Source organism: Elaeis guineensis, chromosome 2 (assembly GCF_000442705.2).
Source record: "Elaeis guineensis isolate ETL-2024a chromosome 2, EG11, whole genome shotgun sequence".
Taxonomy (NCBI): domain Eukaryota; kingdom Viridiplantae; phylum Streptophyta; class Magnoliopsida; order Arecales; family Arecaceae; genus Elaeis; species Elaeis guineensis.
The window spans coordinates 108,817,482-108,830,233 of record NC_025994.2 but is presented as its reverse complement, the minus strand read 5'-3'; the positions used below and the strand labels follow the sequence as shown (position 1 = coordinate 108,830,233).

The following is a 12,752-nucleotide window of genomic DNA, read 5'->3' as shown; positions in this document are numbered from 1 at the left end:
ATTATAATAATATAATAATTTATTGTTGTATGTAACTGGATTTATATAATATATATTATAATATATTATCATATACTATATTATTGTAATATAATATAGTTACTATAAAAATATAATAATGATATAATAATAGTATATTATAATATAATATATTATATTATATTATTATATACAATAAGGGGAGGATGAGAGCCGCCGGAGGAGGGGGCGGAGGGATGAGTTTTGTGTGATTTTTTTTTTAGAGATAATTTTGTTCACGAATTTTTGTACCATATTACTAAACAAGTGGTATTCTGAATAGTATGAATAGCCGCCTCTCTCCAAGGCAATCCAGATCACCTCTCAGAAGGTGATCTGGATTACCAAGGTAATCTGCATTGCCATCCAAAAAGCATACCAAACACAGTAATCTCATAGAGCCATTTTAAATTGCCAGTAATTTGAATAGATTGCCAGCTACGTAAAGTTTGGCATCAAGAACACTAAAAGGACATCTCAGAAAAGAGAAGGAAAATAACTACATCAGATCTTACAAAAGAAGCAAACGATAATTACAACTAACTCATGAAGATTATGGGGAGCCAAGCCAGGTTATTGAACAAAGAAAGCAGAACTGCCTCCATGAGCCACATATTGTTTTTCTGACATTTCACTCTCCCAAATGTTTCTGTCTTCCATAGAGGCCTGTCAAAAATGCGTAGTTGCTGATGTTTTTAATAATGTGGCAACTCAGGCTCAAGCCATAGGAATGCCAAAGGGCCGAATGGCAAGATAAAGCCACCCCCTCGCATCCATTTTGTGGTCCTTTAACTTGATGACTGATTTTGTACCTCTTCTGAGATGAACTCTTCAAAGTCGAGACCTCCCAAGTCCAGTGTTCAGTACTGCATGCCAAGCTTTAATCTTCACTCTCTCCAGAGTGATCATATTAAGAGCCGTAGATGTCACTTTCCAATGCCATTTTTCGGAATTTCTCGATATCAGTTGAGTACTGGCCAGAATCATACACTGTGCTCTGACCAAATTTTACCCCGTTGGAAAGATCCACCAAGTTCCCCTCGCTGTCAAGCGCTCTCAGAACCTAAAAAGAAAGAGAAGATCAAATAAAAGAAAACTACCGCAGAAAGGCACTGCTTTTGGAATTTGAGGATGGCATAGAGGATTCAAATCTGGGTGGGTCTTCCAAATACAATATCATTCAGATTAAATAGTTTGTTTTTTCCCCAAAAACATGGGAGGAGAAAAAAGCAATACTATAGCCATGCTGAGATCAGATAAAATTTGTAAAATATTTCATGGATTTGATGGTTTCTATAAGTTTGCCGGTTATGCATAACTTTCCCAGTTCCAATTGCATAAATGAGCATATATGTCAATGTTGGTGTTCAAACTCCTGCATTTCTTTCAAAAACATTGGTTACCTGCACCATGCGAGGACGCTTGGTGGCGGAATGACGAACGCAAGCAGCAGCTGCTTCTATCATTTTAAGCATCTCACTTTTTGCAAAATTGTTCTCGAGCCTTGGATCTGCCAGTTCTTCATACTCACCTGTCTCAAGAACGTGGACAAGGAGTGGCCGAGCCTGTAAAAGAAAAGAATACAATTACTTTATATGAAAAAGCAGGCATTCAACAAGATTTATGTAGATGAAAGTTTTTCAGTAGACAAAAGAGTGACTTAGAATGAGGTCATGCACCAAACACTTTTGATATGAGGCCTGACCTTGTCAAGAGACAAAGATCTCCCAAAAAAGCTATTAACAAAGTGAAGTTAAGACCTATCAAACATTCCAACATGCATATTCTGAGAAATATCCGTACATTGCACACATGTTTATAATCTCTTGCATATACAGTACTTGTACTACACAAGAGGTCCATTATAGAAATGAGGTTATTTGTCCTACTTGAGGGTCATGTTGCGTTTAGGGAAAATGATGGCCACACCCACTCTAGTCTAGTCACTCATTTAAGATATCAAGATACCAGGCTCTTGTTAGTCTCCCTTTGCCGTGGGGAAGGTGGACGTGTGAAGGACAATTCCTAGGTCTGCAGCAGCATGAGATTTCTATAGGACCTCCACACAAATTAAAAGCACAGGATTGCCATGGGTGGGAATCCCCCCATGAGTTGCAGTAGCTACACGCCCGGCTATATTAATAAAATCAGAGAAAAATGTTTCTCTCTATGGAAGATCACAAATGCACGCAAAGTAGAATTTGTTACATGTGAACATAGCATGTATGCCATCAGAAAAGAACATAGTAACCATGTGAACATTAGATGCACGTAGAAACAATTGTCTGTTGCATGATTTGTGGAAGTCATGTGTGCAGTCAATTTGTGCAGCAGAAACAGGCACAATTGCAGGAAATAGCTTCCTGTTTCAATATCGAAATCCATAGACAGCTCCAAATCACAAAGAATATCTAAGAGTAAAAATGTCAAAAAGAGGCAGGTTGAACTTACCCATTCAACTAAACTCTCATCCCCTAATGGTTGAGATGGATCAATAGGCTTGCGTCCAGTAATAAGCTCTAGAAGCACCACTCCAAATGAAAACACATCAGATCTATCAGTTAATTTTCCACTTGATGCATATTCTGGAGCCATATACCTGAGTTATAAGAAGCATCAAACAACAGATTTGCAGTTCTAGATAAGGTTTGTCACTTGAAAAAGAAATGTATACCTGATGAAATTACTATCATGAGATGTATTAAAGTTAACAATGGAAATGAATATCTGTCAAATTTCTAAAATTTTCCTTGCTAAGCATGGTACAAACTTTAAAACTCAAATCCTTACTCCTATGATCCAAATACAGTGCTAGAGGAGAATAAACATAAAATAATGATCACTTATTGATTTCTCTTTTAAATATTTTTCTACAGACAAGTGCCCCAATTACATCAGTCCAAATCTTTATCATACACACAAGCATGTGTGTACAAATAAAATGCAGGGAATACAAGCACACTTCTAGTGTGGAGAAAAGGAGTTTACATGCTACAAACTTTCAAGATAAGCACTACGACATGGAAATCTAAATCATTTCATATGATCTACAAGGCCTAAAATGCCTGCGAGTGCGCGCGCGCACACACACACAAATAAATAAATAAAAATGTTTTGGAGTTGTGTTGCCTATTCACTAAGTTGTCCAAACTCAAGACTATAACAATTGCAATTAAAACTATTAATCTTGAATGATTTGATGCACAAAAAATAAATCTTTAAAACATATGATATTTCACTTTTAGATATTTTAGATCTTACAGATCATATATCATGATTTAGATTTCCGATTTGCAACCCCCCCTAATCTTAAAATTGTATTGTACATATACTTCTGTTTTTGTTCTTGTACATATTATAACTCATCAACACAAATGTGAATATGTAAGTGGTTGATTTGAATAAAACAAGACCAAATCGAACAGACTTATGGTTATATATGGAGTAAAGTAAATTTTGTTGTTGAATGGTTAAACCAAAATAAAAGAAAACCAAAAACCCTATAAAAGTGTATAACACTAGGGTGAATAAAAACAACATCAAAGAAAGGGATAGGCACACTTAAATTAGTTAAGGAGTCCAAGGGAAAAAGGATATGATATGAATTGTATAAAATTGAATTGGGACTGTAGAAGAAAATGAGCAATTGATCAATAAATATTCATGTTCTTGCACATGACCCTTATTGCAGTGGTTGGAGGCAAAATAATGTATAGAGGTCATTTAAAAAATTTCATAAAACTATGAAGTAGCAACCTAAGGGCCTTGAATAGACCGATTCCACTATTCTTCATATCAAGACAATATTACACTAAGAAAAAAAAATCATAATTTAGAAATTTGGGAGAAATCCAAGAAAGTCAGAGATCAGGTGATCAAAAGAAAAGATAAATAAATTACAAATAAGATATAATGTGATGTATAGGAAAAGATGAAAATCCAAAAATTGTTTCAAAATAATTTATTAAAATTTACAAAAAAATGTCATCATTACTCAATGAACTTGCTCAAATTCCACGAATGCATAGTATTTTTCAAACCATCATTAAATCAGATTACTTCATAATTTTCAATTAAGAATAATAAAATAATCAAATAGGGAATTTGGTTATGAGGTCAATTATCAAAATGCACTTTAAAAAATTCATTAAGATGCGCTTAAAACCCCAAAGAAGTTACCAGACTTTAGTAACATTTTAAGTAGCCACTAGGAAATAGGCTAGAAGATCATGGTGATCATCTCACCATACTGATCAACTAAAAAGCATGCTAATGTTCAAAAATCAGATGGTGGGTTTAGTCACATGAAGGTCTTGTACCTGGATGATGACTCTGAACCATGAGGCTTAAGTGCATGTGTGAATGAAACTACACGACTGTTGGGGCACTAGTTAAAATAAGTGCTTCAAGATTGGACGTATTGAATTTGATTCGATTATTCAAATACATGTCCACATGTTTGATTGGAAAACAATGATTTATAAAGATGTACAGGAAGATTTATAAATGAAAATTAATATTTATTAATCTGTTTCATATTCTATATATAATTGACCAAGTGACTCTTTAATGTTAAGTACCAATTTATTAGTACCTAATTAATTCATAATGTCAATCTTGATTTCAAACATCATGATGATTATGACATCTTGTGTGTTAATTGAAGCGTGCATGGTTTTGAACAGTGATCTTCCAAGTTTTTAAAAGGCAGTCCCAAGGAATCCATAAATCAAATCAATAAAAAAATTATAACTGTCTAATGCATGTCTGACTTCTTCATAGATAAGCATTTTTTAGAAAAAACAGGGCACTCAGAGTCCAAGTGATATTGTTCAAAATATTTACATATTATGTAGACTTGCAGTAAGATGAGTATTTCAGTATATCAATACAAATAAGGTTGTGCATCTACAAACTATATACCATTTACAAATTCATGTAATGGATAATGAAAAATAGGAAATTATCGATAACATACTATGCATTGTATATAAAATAACTAGTATTATCCATCTCTATGAGATTTCCCTCCACCAGACCTTATATCTCTTTCTTTGTCATTCTGTTTTTGTTATTCCTTCATTCCTTGGCTCGTAACTCTAGAAGCAATACTATTACATGCCATAATCACAAACTCTTTTTGCATTGCTTTAAACCTTGAGTCATGACAAGCATTTTCACAAAAAGTTACATTTGTCCAAGAGTTTTGAATGATTTACAATGAGATCATCCATAAATATTAAAGCTCGCATAATTTAAAATGAATTAGCAGACAATTGAGTTATATATAGAATTGTTATTTAATTTTTTTGTACTTCACTTCTTTTACTTTTGTACACATCTTCTTTACTTAATCAATAAATAGGGGGAAGCTACCTGCTTCCTCTTTTCCATTAAAAAAAAAAAAGTTTTTTTTTTTAGTACATTGGAAGTAATTCAATTCGATAAGCCTTAGATCCTCATGTAGCTCAAACTGTCACCTATCAATTCATTTTCTGACCAACTCAAATAGTTCTTAGGAAAAAAGACTCCAGACTTCAATCAAAGATGAATCAATTTTTATCTGTACGAACTAATGTTAACTAGGATAAACATTTTTGATATTGTATTATACAGATCAATGTGCATTGACCTTGTGCAAGACACTCTGACATAAGAATCAATAATAGATAAAGCATTATCACATCTCAGTATCTTTATACTTATTCCCATCAATCAATGAGTTGGAACAAATTCTGATTATAATATTATCAGCAAAGATAAAGAAACCAGTAAAAAAGATAGAATTGTTTGCATTCACATTAAAACTTTTTCTTTAAGAAAATTTACAATTCACCATTGAAACCGAAACAAAGACTGACCCAAATGTTCCCATAACACGGGTTGACACATGAGTGTTGGTATCATTTGATAGCTTTGCCAGTCCAAAATCTGCAACCTGGAGATTCATAAAAAGCGCTGGAGCTAAAGGTTCATAATAATTCAAGAATGTTATATATAATTTAAAACAAAGAATCAAGCTCAACAAGAGTATGGTTCAATGTGAAATTTTGCCTTTGCTTCAAACGAGTCATCCACAAGAATATTAGCTGATTTGATGTCCCTGTGGATAATCCGAGGATGGCCTAAGAAAATAAAAACCAAACTAAATACATGACTTGAAGAAATTGGGATGGAAATAGATATATTGAGTAAAATGCTAGCTACATACAATCTTCATGCAGATATGCTAGTCCACGAGCAGAACCAATGGCAATCTTCATTCTTTTTGTCCAATCCAAAACAGGAAGCCTGTTCTCTGATTAATAGTCACTGACTCCAGATTAATCATTAACCTTGATAAACTTCTGCTTAATCAGCTAAAGTGAGATGTAGAATTTCATAAATCAACTTACCATGTAAATGATACTCCAGAGTCTTATTTGGAATAAATTCATACACAAGCAATCGCTGCTGTTCACATATGCAGTATCCCACCAAAGAAACCAAGTGTCGATGGTGAATACGGCTGATGATCTCAACTTCTGCCCTAAATTCTCTTTCTCCTTGTCCACTTCCAACCTTAAGCTGTTTTACTGCAACTTGTCTCCCATCTGGCAGGTTTCCCTTATAAACGCATCCAAACCCACCCTCACCAATAATATTCTTGTGAGAAAAACCATTTGTTACATCTGTTAACTCTTCATATGTGAACCATGACCTGGACCCACCAGGCTCTTGTGTTCCGGCATGATACCCATGACCCATGTAACCTCCATATGGCTTCCCTGTAGTAGGAGACGATGGTGAATTTGAAGCATGATGTATACCTTTGCGAGCAGCATGCCCCCCTGCATCTGCGGGTGTGTGGTAATAGCCATCCACATTGAAAAAGTTTGAAAATTCAATAAACGTGAGATCAAAAATCTCAAGTTAGTTAAGTGCTAAGTCTTATAGAGGTACTACCAGGTGTAGGTTTGTAGTGGCCTACAAAGCCATGGATTCCTCTCTTCTTCTTCTTCTTCCTTAATATGATAAATAGCATCGCAACCAATGCAACCACCAACATTGCAGCTGATATACCAATAGCAGTTCCAGCCCCAGAAGCAATGACTGAAGATGATGGAGGACTAGATGATGTTGTAGGAGATGACCGAGAGGCTCTATGTGCAGCATTATTCACTTGTTTAACATCTGAGGGAGTAGAAGGAGATGGTTTTGGGGACATGATTTCGGTAGAAGGGCTAGTATCTGGTGTTGACGGACTAGGTGGGCCTCTAGGCAGAGGAGGAGATGGAGGCGAGCCTTGTGGAGTTTTCGGCGTGGGTGGGGTAACCACTCGAGGAGGCGGTGTAGCTTTTGAATCTGGAGGTAAGTTTGGGGGAGGTGATGATTTAGAAGGAGGGGAGGTTGGACCATGCAATGGAGATGAAGGTGGCGGTGCCGAGGACGATGGAGAAGGAGGTGAAGCAGCGATCTTTGGCGGTGGGATGCTTGTTGATTGATTTGGTGGTGGAGAATTGGATCCAATTGAGGTAGGGGCTGGTGTTGATGGGGTAGAGCTTGAGGGTGGAGGAACTTTGGGAGCTATGGGAGGGGCGCTTGAGGGTGGCGAGGATTCAGAATCTGGAGGAGGTGAAACTGAAGGTGGAGAGGAATTGGATTCCGGAGGTGGACTCGCATTCTTGGCCTCAAGAGATGAACCACTAAAATCCCAACTTATAGGAGATGAAGTTGAATCTGATGATGACTCTGACATTTCTGCTCTTGCTTAATTTTTCTTTTCCTTTGGCAGAATTTTGTTCTATTTCTCAAATTAGGAGTTACAAATTACGATGCTTGGTGACACAAAATATATACATATATTCTTTTGCTTTGCGATTTGTCTCTCTATATGTAACCCTATACACGAACACTTGGATGCAAAAATTAGAAGAAAGGATAAAAAGTTCCAATGGCACTTCGAAACAAGAATCAAAATCTCGAATGCAAAAAAGATTGATGATCGCAAGATTGAAAGATTTTAAAAAACTCTTAGCATAGAAAATTGGTATGCTGAAATATTGGGCATAAATTGCTGCATTTTCTTCATCTCCCTCTTCCTGTTTATCATTGATAGGACCCAGTGTTAAAATTTCGAAGCTTCTCGACAACTAATTTCTACAAGCATAACATCATTTCGATCAGAATCAGAAAACCCTATCTCTAGAAATCAAATGTATATTATGATCTCCAAACTAAATAAGATATCAAAACTATCACCTAAATTGAGCCACCATGAGATAAAGAAGAGAAGGAAGATAAAAGTTCATCTTTGAAAACAAAAAGTGCACCTGACGATAGAGGTAGAGTCGATCTTGGGGTGGGGATTCAAATGGATGGTTGAATATTTCGCAGAAAGGACACCCAGAGAACGGAGAGCGAAATGTGGAGAGAAAACTATATTGGGATCAGCTTGTCCGTCCATGGGCAAGAAACAGAACAGAACGCGGAGACAACGTTCACCAATCTAGATTTGTCCAAACCGATCCTCCTCTGCTTTCATTTATTCCTAACCGCAAAACCGGCAGTCGCTCTGCCAATAACGTAACGGTGCATGGCAATTCATGCGATATATTTTATTTTTCCTCCGGGTGCGTCAGCTTTAGTGGACCCAAATCACTTGCTAAGGTTCGTTTGTTTTGGTGCAAGTGAGAGAGCAGAATCCCACCTCACAGAAACTTAGGGCGCACGTTTAGTTCGTGATTCTAATCAAAATTAAAATCAAAATTAAAATTAAAATGAATAAAAATAAAAATTAGATCAGATTGGAATGGAAATCCGGATGACTATATCTTTCTTACATATTTGGTTTATGACCAGTATCAAAATAAATGTTGAATATTGAGAAAGAACATAAATTAAATTTTAAAAAATTATAATATTTTTATTTTTTTTATTAAATTTCAATTAAATAGTTAAAATGAAAGTCATTCATTTTTACCTCATTCAAAAATTCAATTTCTTTCAATCAAGCATGAGCTTAGCTCCATTCCATTCTCAGTCAATCAAATGCTTGCTCTTGGCTGTATTCAATTTAGATGTCTGGTTATGAGCAACCAAATAAAAGAAAGTTATCAAGCAAAATATCTCACCAAACAAATAGGCATGGGCTTAATGATCTTAATCAAGAGGTTAAGTGGTACATATTATAGTAGCATGCACATTATAGTAAAGATAGGAAAAAAATTTTGAACGGTTAATTTGAGAATTAGGATGGAGGTCTCACAATGTCGCAGGATCAAAGTCATTTGTATCAATTTTACCTAGTGATGACTTCACCAACCGAGTCCATTGAAAAAATAGATAATTATGATTTCATCAGATTAAATTTTAGTATCTAATAAATTATTAATAGACTTTAATGTTTCTCTAATTGGTGTGTCCATGTTTTCTTCACCAAGACGTATATACTAAAACAAGGTAGCCTGGCAGCCCTAGGTCAACACACGAAGCAAAGGAAAAGAGATTCTTCATTTTGGATAAAAGTAATGGCGGGTGGATCAGTTGCAAAGGATTAGGAAGGTACACTGGAGGAGTCTATACGATAATGAGTTCATTACCTAAGTAATTTAAAAAAAAATATTATTTATCAAAATAATATATTTTTTTAATTTATTTATAAAATAAATATAAATTTATAAAATACCATTTGAATTGATGTTTTATAGTGTCTACGTCACCACTCTCTCTGCTCCACGTGGATGATCCAAAAAAAAAAAAAAAAATCGTCATTTGAAATGGCATTTTGGAAAATACTATTTGAAATGGCGACTTTAATTATTTACTTTCAAAAAAAAGAGAAAAAATAAAAAAAATAAAAAAATAAAAATTTTAATTTTGATTCAAATAAAAATCATCATTTCAAATTAGTATCCTTATTTTAAATTATTTTTTTTAAAAAAATATCTCAAAAAAAATGGGTCTAAAAAAATAAAAAAATAAAAAACACCATAAAAAAAAGGGAAAAAAAAGAAAAAGAATAAAAAAAAAATTATAATTTTAAATTTTAAAAAAATAAAAATTATAATTTTAATTCAAATAAAAATCATCATTTTAAATAACAATCTCTATATCCAATTAATTTTTTTAAAACAATATCCCAAAAAAAGAAAAAAATACCACAAAAAAATAAAAAAATAAAAAACACCATAAAAAAAGGGAAAAAAAACAAAAGTTATAATTCTAAATTTTTTAAAAAAGTAAAAATTTTAATTTTAATTCAAATAAAAATCACCATTTCAAATTAGTATCCCCATTTTAAATTATTTTTTTAAAAAATATCCCAAAATAAAAAAAATACCTTAAAAAAATAAAAAAAATAAAAAACACCATAAAAAAGAAAAAAATAAAAAAATAAAAATTATAATTATAAATTTAAAAAAAATTAAAATTTTAATTTTAAATCAAATAAAAATCATCATTTCAAATTAGTATTCCCATTGCAAATTAATTTTAAAAAAAATATCCCAAAAAAAAACCTCAAAAAAAATAAAAAAACACCATAGAAAAAGAAAAAAAGGAAAAAAATGAGAAAAAAATAAAAATTATAATTTTAAATTTAAAAAAAATAAAAATTTTAGTTTAATTCAAATAAAAATCATCATTTCAAATTAGTATCCCCATTTCAAATTAAATTTTTAAAAAAAATATCAGAAAAAAAAGAAAAAAAATACCTCAAAAAGATAAAAAAATAAAAAACACCATATAAAAGGGAAAAAATGGGAAGAGAAATAAAAATTATAATTTTAAATTTTTAAAAAAATAAAAATTTTAAATTTATTTGAAATAAATTTTAATTCAAAAAAAATAAAATAAAAATTTTAATTTTAATTCAAATAAATTAAAAAAAAAAAATCAATCCGTATCATCCTCATATCAATCAGTATCGATGCTATATCGACTTAAATTATCTGACATATTATTATTATTTATGTTATAATTTCAATAGCCCTTTTAGCATAACTTTTTCTCTCCTAATATTCTGAGACACATGAGACTATGTATATTTATATCCATAAAGCATAATATTTAATTTTTATTTGAATTAAAATTAAATTTTTTTAAAAAAATTAAATTATAAATTTTATTTTTTTTTTCTTTTTTTTAATTTTATAGAATTTTTTAATTTTTTTATTTTTTTGAGGTATTTTTTGGGATATTTTTTTAAAAAAATTAATTTGAAATAGGGATAGTAATTTGAAATGAGGATTTTTATGTAAATTAAAATTAAAATTTTTATTTTCTTAAAAATTTTAAATTTTTATTTTTATTTTTTTTCATTTTTTCCCTTTTATAATGGTATTTTTTAATTTTTTAATTTTTTTAAGGTATTTTTTTTGAGATATTTTTTAAAAAAATAAATTTGAAATGGGGATAGTAATTTGAAATGGCAACTTTTCTTTGAATTAAAGTTAAAATTTTTATTTTTTTTAAAATTTAAAATTATAATTTTTTTTCCATTTTTCCCTTTTTCATGGTATTTTTTATTTTTTTATTTTTTTGAGGTATTTTTTTTATTTAAAATATTTTATTAAAAAATTAATTTGAAATGAGAAAAGTAATTTGAAATGATGATTTTTTTTAATTCAAATTAAAATTTTTATTTTTTAAAATTTAAAATTTTAATTTTAATTTTTTTCCTTTTTTTTATGGTGTTTTTTATTTTTTTATTTTTTTGAGGTATTTTTTTTATTTTTTTACGGTATTTTATTAAAAAAATTAATTTGAAATGGAGAAAGTAATTTGAAATGAAGATTTTTTTGAATTAAAATTAAAATTTTTATTTTTTTATAATTTAAAATTTTAATTATAATTTTTTTTATTTTTTACTATTTTTTCCTATTTTTAAGGTATTTTTTTATTTTTTAGATATTTTTTTCTTTTTTTGAGATATTTTTTAAAAAAATTAATTTGAAATGGAGAAAGTAATTTGAAATGATGTTTTTTTTAATTAAAATTAAAATTTTTATTTTTTTAAATTTAAAATTATAATTTTTTTATTTTTTCTCATTTTTTTCTCATTTTTATGGTATTTTTGATTTTTTAAATTTTTTAGATACTTTTTTTAGATATTTTTTAAAAATTAATTTGAAATGGAGATTGTAATTTGAAATGATGATTTTTATTTGAATTAAAATTAAAATTTTTATTTTTTAAAAAATTTAAAATTATAATTTTTATTTTTTTCTTATTTTTTTAAGTATTTTTTATTTTTCTATTTTTTTGAGGTATTTTTTTGGATATTTTTTTAAAAAAAATTAAATTGAGATAGTAATTTGAAATGGTGATTTTTATTTTAATTAAAATTAAAATTTTTATTTTTTAAAAAATTAAAATTAAAATTAAAATTATTTTTTTTATTTTTTTATTTTTTTATTTTTTTGGAAGTAAATGGTGATTTTCAAAATTATTTTAAATGATGGCTTTAATTTTTTTTTTTTTTGATTGTCCATATAGGGAGGGTGATGATATGGATAACCTAATTCAAATGATGTTTTATAGATTTATATTAATTTTATAAATAAATTAAAAAAATATTATTTTAATAAATAATTTTTTTTTAAAATTTGTTAGGTAATGAACTTATACGATAATATATCATCTTAAATGTCGCTTCACTTTTTTTTTTTTTTTTTTTTTTTTTTTGAGTCTATTGAGTTCCATGATTTTAAAGTTCGGCGGTAGTGCGAGTCCGGGACCAGCTGCTAGTTTTC

The 12,752-nt window shown here is 30.2% G+C and overlaps 1 pseudogene; it reads right to left on the bottom strand.

The window, feature by feature from the left end:
- Positions 1-441: 441 nt before the first annotated feature.
- On the bottom strand, positions 442-7,999 carry LOC105049377 (proline-rich receptor-like protein kinase PERK15; annotated as a pseudogene).
- Between the last annotated feature and the right edge of the window lie 4,753 nt (positions 8,000-12,752).